This window comes from Parasteatoda tepidariorum, chromosome 10 (genome assembly GCF_043381705.1).
Source record: "Parasteatoda tepidariorum isolate YZ-2023 chromosome 10, CAS_Ptep_4.0, whole genome shotgun sequence".
Lineage (NCBI taxonomy): Eukaryota > Metazoa > Arthropoda > Arachnida > Araneae > Theridiidae > Parasteatoda > Parasteatoda tepidariorum.
Genome location: NC_092213.1, coordinates 67,344,810 through 67,352,433, shown reverse-complemented (window position 1 = coordinate 67,352,433; position 7,624 = coordinate 67,344,810).

The window sequence follows — 7,624 nt, the reverse complement described above, 5'->3', positions numbered from 1 at the left end:
AATATTCGAATATCAGATTTACCAACTTTTCACGATTTTATCCAGAGATTTTTCAGAATAATTAAAGAGGTAATAAAATTCATGCTTTAGCAATTTTTTTTAACACGTTGAATGCCATGGGGGTCACCGCAGAGATGCCAACTAATCCGAACTAATCAAAATAATTAAAAAAACTGGTAAATAACAACAAAGTAAATTTTACAAATATTTGACTATTTTTAATTGCTTTATAAAAGGTATAGCATGACATAAGTACTATAAAGTGGTGAATTGTAAAAGTCAACGAATTATTTAGAAATAGTGGTGGATAAAAATCTACTAAATTGAATTTATTAAACCAAAAATCACAATTGATAAACTACCACTTCAAAATATATATTTGCTGTCCGGAGCAAGTTGGCATCTCTGTCACCGGTGACCGACACTAAGTATGTTCGCTGCACCACGGAGGGTCACCGGTGACCGGCTAAGCCAAGATTATTAGAAACACATAATTCGAGTAAATTTTAATTTTTTTATATTATTATCGTTACTAAAAAGATTTGAAGAAATTAATACAATATAGTACTCACAAAAATAGTTTTATTTATATACACAGAAATGCCAACTTGCTCCTGACAGTGAATAAATATTTTCAAATGGTAGTTTATTAATTGTGATTCTTGGTTTAATAAGTTCAATTTAATAGATTTTTACCCACCTCTATTTCTAAACAATTCGTAGGCTTATATAATTCACCACTTTTTCTACGCTATGTCATGCTAATCCTTTTAAAGAACTGGCAAAATCCGTCTAATATTTGCAAATTTAGTTTGTAGTTATTTGCCGTTTGGCAAGACGGGCAAGCCATGTTAAATCAGCGTGGCATTCAACGTGTAAAAATGTTTTTGCCCACCATTACTTTTAAATCATTTAAGGATATACATGAAATTCCTGATCAACACATTTAATCTATTTAAAGTACTGGCAAAATTTAAAAATATTTATTTATTTATTTGTTAAACCCTTTAATTTAAAGCCAGAATTTATAGATTGGAAGCTGAGCCAAAATAAATCATATATCATGATAATCTATAAAAATTATGTTATGATATTTTTATTTTTCCATTTATCTAGATAGATGGCTAGATATATTTTATATTGTTCACGAACAATGAAGAAGCGATAGGTTGATCTGCATGTTTATATATATCTTGTTTTATTATTTTTATAAAACAGTACAATCATTTATACAATAGAGAAATATTATTCATTAGTTTTTATCCTGCACATTTAATTTCCAAATTCACACTTTTCTAGAATTTAGTTCTCTTTCCCGAAAAAAAAAACTTTAATTGCACATCTAGATCCAGTTAATATTTGAATGTAATCAATCTTATAATTTGGAAAAAAAAATTTCCACTTCATATCAAAAATTCCCTTTTTTATTATTGTAACATATTAGCACTTGTTGTCTTGGGTTGCCAACTACTGCGCTTTTCGCAAAATATTTTATAGAGTGATAGACATTCAAAAACCAAAGTTTTGAGAATTTTGGTAATTTTGCCAACATTTTAAAAGCTTCACCAAGAGAAACTGAAACAACAGGCATTTCAAATAATCTTTTAAATCCTCTACTTGTAGTAGTTTGGAAAATAGCTTTAAATCCAATTTACAAAATTATGGATCATACATTGAAGCATGAAACTTAATACAACTAGAGGTTTTCCACACATTAAATAATGTTCTTGCTGTTCGATAATTCTAACGTAGTGTAATTTGCAATATTACCCAATAAAATTTGAGGAAAACGTTTGATCATTTTGAGCTTTCTTTCAAAAAGTACAAAAGCTACTTAAAAATTGCATGAAACTTTTTACGTTTTTAAGATATTTAAATCGAAATTTTTCCATTAGTTTACAAAATGCGATTCACAACAAAATTATGAAAAAGTAATTTTAAAATTTATCGCACATGCGCCAAAAAAATTTTTGAAATTATTTTTGAAATTTTTTGGCAGTATAAAAGAACTAATTCCAATACCCTGCCTAATTCCATAGTCTTACCTTTTTTTCTAAATTTTTTTTCTTCAAATTTTAAAACAATAACTTTGTAATTAATTTTAAATTGCTTCAAAAATGTTGTTTAATTTCACTGAATATTTTTAAAGTTACATCAAAAAAACAGAAGACAAAAATAAGCAGTTTTTTTTTTTCATTAAAAACAATGTTTATATCTCCATAAATATTTAAGCTAGGTTTATGAAAGGGCCGTAAGGCCTCAGACGCCCAGTTCCACTGCAACGAACGAACGAGTTAGGTTTATGATATTTTATACAGTTATTGCAAAGAACAACTGAAGTAATCGGTATAAGTTGCAAGCACATTTCTTCATTTTCTGGCATAGGGTGTTCAAAAATACTTGTTTCCTTTCATAATTTATTGTCGGTCAATAAAACCTCTGAAAGCATTTAACTTTATTGCAAAGTACGAAAAAGTACTCCTTTAAACAAATCTCAATGTTACAATTTTTACTCTTAAACCCTTTCGCGCCGACTGTCACAAATACGTGCCAGCATAAAGCCGTGTCAATCAGGGTAAAAAGATAAAACTGGTAACCAAAGTAGTTCTTTAGTAGTTTATTTGTGGGAGGGGTTATAATTGTTTGATTTATTTAATTCACCATTACTTTAGCTCAAAATAAAATTATTTAGTTCTACTTTGAACTAACATTGATTATATATATATGAATAAACTAACAGTAATTAAAGGGAAAGCAAAGTAAGTCTGTCAAATGAGCAAAGCTTACATTTAAGTTACCGTTTTTTACTTATTTACATCCCGAGTCTGATTTTGTACGAATGCTTTTATGAATCACCCGTCCCCAAGGGGTTAAGTGTTTCGTGAGAAATTCAAAAAAATATTATAATTATTAAAACTGAAAGTGTCTTTTTCATGATTGTAGCACAGTGTGCTTGGTATTCATTTATTCGTTATTTCTTTCAAAAATGAATATTTGCGTGACATATGCAATGTTTTAATTTCAATCAAAATGCAGCAATTTTTTGATTACTTCAAATCGCCAAATGTGACATATTTTGGTTAATAGAATATGTCAAGAGGAAAAAAAAAAGAGTTATTCACCAAAATCAAACTTTATCTTGATTAACTACTGCAATTTTAATACTTATTTTTAAAACATGTATTTATTTCTAGAAAATAGAACTCGTTATCATAAGACCACATCACAGTACATTACAACTCAATTATGATTAAGAAAAAAAGATATCGAATACTGAACACGATTTGTCGCTAAATGGCAACACTCCACAAATCTTCCCGAGAGGTGACGTCATTATCCCATTTTTAAACACACCCTAAAATAAATTGGGTTTTTAACCGAGTCCTTAAAGACTTGCGGTTAATAAATGTAGAAAGAGGAAATGAAAATACTCTTTTAACTGCCGATTCTAATCGCTGAAAGAATATTATTCCCGAACTCTTTAGAAACAATCCTCTCATCGCCGTCCCCAGAGGGCGCTACTTAGTATTGTCATCATTCAAGTGTTCGCTCTACCAAGTATGAGAGAGACAATTTCTTTTTCCTGGACAGAGATAAGGACCTGACGATTTAAGTGTCCCCGAGGGCTCATTTTACCGACAATATTGTCCGCACTTTACCGATTTAAAAGAAAGAAAAAATATTTTTGGGACGGAGGTGATGGCAATTAGGGATTCGGGGATTCGGTTTCATTAACTTTTACAATCGCCATTTTGATAACTGCGGAGGAGATGATTTTTAAAGATTGTGATGCGGTAGTTGAATGAGATGATTAAGAAGAAAGTTTTGTTGTTTTTTTTTTCAAAAGGTATATGAAACCTTAAAATAATAAAAAATACTTTTAAATAAATACTTATAATTAAAGGAAATTGTTGAATGCGAAGAGTAACAAGAAAGTGTTGTTTTTTCAAGAAGTAAATGAAACCAAACCTTAAACAAATAAAAATTCTATTAAATAGACATTTATAAAGGGAATTCTTAAAAGATAAGATTAACAAGAAAGTTTCCTTAATTTATCAAGAAGTATATAAAACCTCAAACAAATAAATGAAAAATTAATTAAAGGGATGATTAACAAGAAATTGTTCTCAAGAAGGTGAAACCTCCAGCAAATAAAAATTCTTTTAAATAAATATCTATAATTAAAAGAAAATGTTGAATAAGATGATTAATAAGAAAGTTTTTTCTTATTGTTTTATTAAGAAGTATATGAAATCTCAAACAAATAAAAACATTTTTAAATAAATATTTTCAGTTAAAAGAAATTATTGAATGGAAGGATTAACACGAAATTTTTTTTAAGAAGTAGGGGAGAGTTGGATAAAACGGGATACCATTATTGTTTTTATTTACTACGGAATATCTGTTAAGGNACATCAGAAACTTTTTTGAATCAATGCTTAAGAGATCTAGTTGAACAAAATGATTAACAAATAACCTTGCTATTTTTTTTGTCTTTAAACTCTGGTAAAAGTAAATTTAAATTTAAAACAAAAATTTTATTTTAAGGAATCAGAATCAATCTGAAAGTTCCTGGTCTTTTTTTAAGAAGAGAAATACAATTATGTTTCAAGGGGTATATCTAAAGAAAACAACAACACCCCAAAGTTTTGTTTTGCTACATTATTATAGTATATCACTGTCTAGTTATGGGCTTGCACTCGTTTCCATGAGGCAGTGTGTTTGGTGTTTTTCTCCTCTGAAAATCTTGGTTAAACAACAGCACCGCAATAAATTTTTTTTATTGAATATAAAAGTTACAATAAGCTCTTTGACTCAGCACTTTCCAGAGATATTGATGCTCTTAGTATATATATCCATTCAAACTTTAAAAAAAAAGTAAAATCTGATTTTGTTATTTAGCTTTTTTCAAAACAGCATCGTCGCTCGAAAAAGTATCTATTCTATCTAGTAGGTAAATATGTTTACAAACACGTGGAAAAGAAAAATCATTGGGACTTCACCCTATTTTCAAGAAAAAAATTACCAAAGTTGCATAAAAATGCTGTGTAAAAAATCATATCCCTCCTCCTTTTTGAGACACTTTCAAGAAAAAAATTACCAAAGTTGCATGAAAATGCTGAGTTAGGAATCATATCCCTCCTCCTTTTTGATACGGAACGAATTTTGCATGTAATTGAAACGGATAGGAAGAAAGAATGGAAATGATTTTGTTCTAAAGATCAACAAATGAAATTCAGAGCATTGCATTCTAAATTTAAAAAGGGAAAAAAAATCTTTCAACTAGCTAAAATGCAAAAGTTTATCAAGAAAGTAGTAATTTTGAAATTTGAAAAAAAAAAAAAAAAAAAAAAAAAAAAAAAAAAAAAAAAAAAAAAACAGAAGTAAATATTCTCAAAGTTATTATATCAATATTCAATAACATAAGTGATTTAAGTTTCTTTAAATCATATTGTCATCCTGTTGAGAAAAATGCCTCTGCTCCATTAAACATCGGTTTTTCAGACTCCCTAAATTTTATTTTAAACTATAACTAAGTTACTCGAAGTAATGATTAAATAATAAGCGATATATAACAGAGTTTATACTTTATTGCTCATATATTCCAAAGAAAGCCATGCTCTTTTATGGCTTAACGCTTCTGTGTTTTTTCTTCCATAATTATATCTTTTAGTTTCAGACAGAGTTCTTATAAAATCTCTTTAATTTAGCTTATTTTGAAGGGAAATATCCATTCTTGCTGTCTCGAAAAGGAGGAGTGTGATTTTTAACATAGAATTTATATTCAAATTTGGTAATTTTTTTCTTGAAAGTGTCTCAAAATGTAGGAGAGATGTGATTTTTAACACAGCATTTTTATGCAACTTATGTAATTTTTCTTCTTCTTGAAAATAGAGCTAAGTCCTCGAAATTGGGGCGAGGTTCCACTAATTTTTCTTTTCAGCGAGTAAATAGAGACATATACCTTACAAGATGGTAAAGTTAATAAATTTTTTTTTTTTGAACGACGATGCTGTTTTGAGACAAGCGAAATAAAAAAAATACAGATTTTGCAATTTTTGAAAATTTGAATAGCTATATCTATTATAAGCTTCCATAACTCAGGAAAGTGCTGGGAAATAACTTGTTCTGGTAACGAACTTTAATATTCAGTAAAGAAATTATTAGAGTGCTATTGTTTTATCAAGATTTTCAGAAATTACTTGAAATAAGTTTGCAGTTTTCTACCGTTTTTTCAAGTAGCTTATAGAAATAGTTACGGCGACATAGGCCTATACGCCAAATTCAAATGAAAGCACGTGGAAAATTAAGAAGCATTTTCAAATAGCATCTAGAACCCGGAACAGTTGGCATTTCTTTATAGATATAAAAAAAAAAAATATTTTGGCTGCTAATCATAGCGGAGAAGGACAATTTCCGTATCGATCCTTATATGTATTCAGGGCTGTCAACTTTATACGCTTTTAGAAGAAAAAAATTTTCTAGTGATAGCTTTGTTTATGTTTTATTGTAATATATTTTTTAATTTAAACTTATTATCCACACTACTACTAATAAATGATTTAAAAGTTCGTTTGCAACTCCACTTTGTTCCAGATCTTTATCACTAAGGCTTTTAAAATGTTGGCAAAATTAGCAAAAATTCTGAAGGCGTTGCCATTTACTACCAAAATGGTTTCAAAACCGTAAAAGAGAAATTTAACTGGCCAGCTGAAGGAGTGTCAACGGTGGGACTCGAAGAACCCCTGTTTTGTCGGTCCTGAGACTAACAGATTAAACCTTCTCGGCTTTTATATGTTCCCTGCTTCATGGAGCAAAGTGACTTCATTAGAAGGGCTTAGTTGATGCTATAAAATTCTGGTTGTTTCACTGGTAAAAGCAGTTAATAAACAGTTCTTCTCAGAATTAGCAATTTGAATAACATCTTACTTATGGTAATATAACTGTTTTGTATGAATGGGGTAAAATAACAATGAAATAAATTGTTATTTAACCATTTTTTTTTTCGAAAAATTTCTGGCACTGCATTACAGTTTTTAGAAAAACAATTTTCTATTGAAAGCAATAAACTATTAACAATAGCAAAGCTGCAACAAAAACTTATAATGCTCTGTTTAACAAACATTCGCTGCAAAGAAACCAGATACTGAATATGTAAATTTTTTAAAGTCGATTTATATGATCACCGCAAAATTAAATTAATTTCTTTTCCCACAAAATTTTCAATTAAATGTTTCGCAATAGAAACGAGGTCGCCCATCCAAACAATTTCGCCCCGAAACTATAATCAAGCTCACGCAGCATCTTGATGAGAACGCGTTATTTCGATTGTAGAGACAATAAGGAAACGAAGGTGTAGTCGAGTATGATCACAATTTGTCCATCCCATCGACATTCGAGTCACGTTTTCATCGTTACCGTTCGTCCACCCCCGACTGTCCACTTTTTCGGTCAAGCGGCTGTTTACCCCTTTGCCTGCTACTGTCCTTTTAAACTTCGCTGCGGGACTTGTGTTTACCTGAAAGTTATCCTTTTTTTATTCGATTGATTGCGGATCAAGTTAGAAAGTCGTAGAGTCAGCTATCTTCTCAGCTGAAGAGGAAGAATATATTGTCATCCTGTT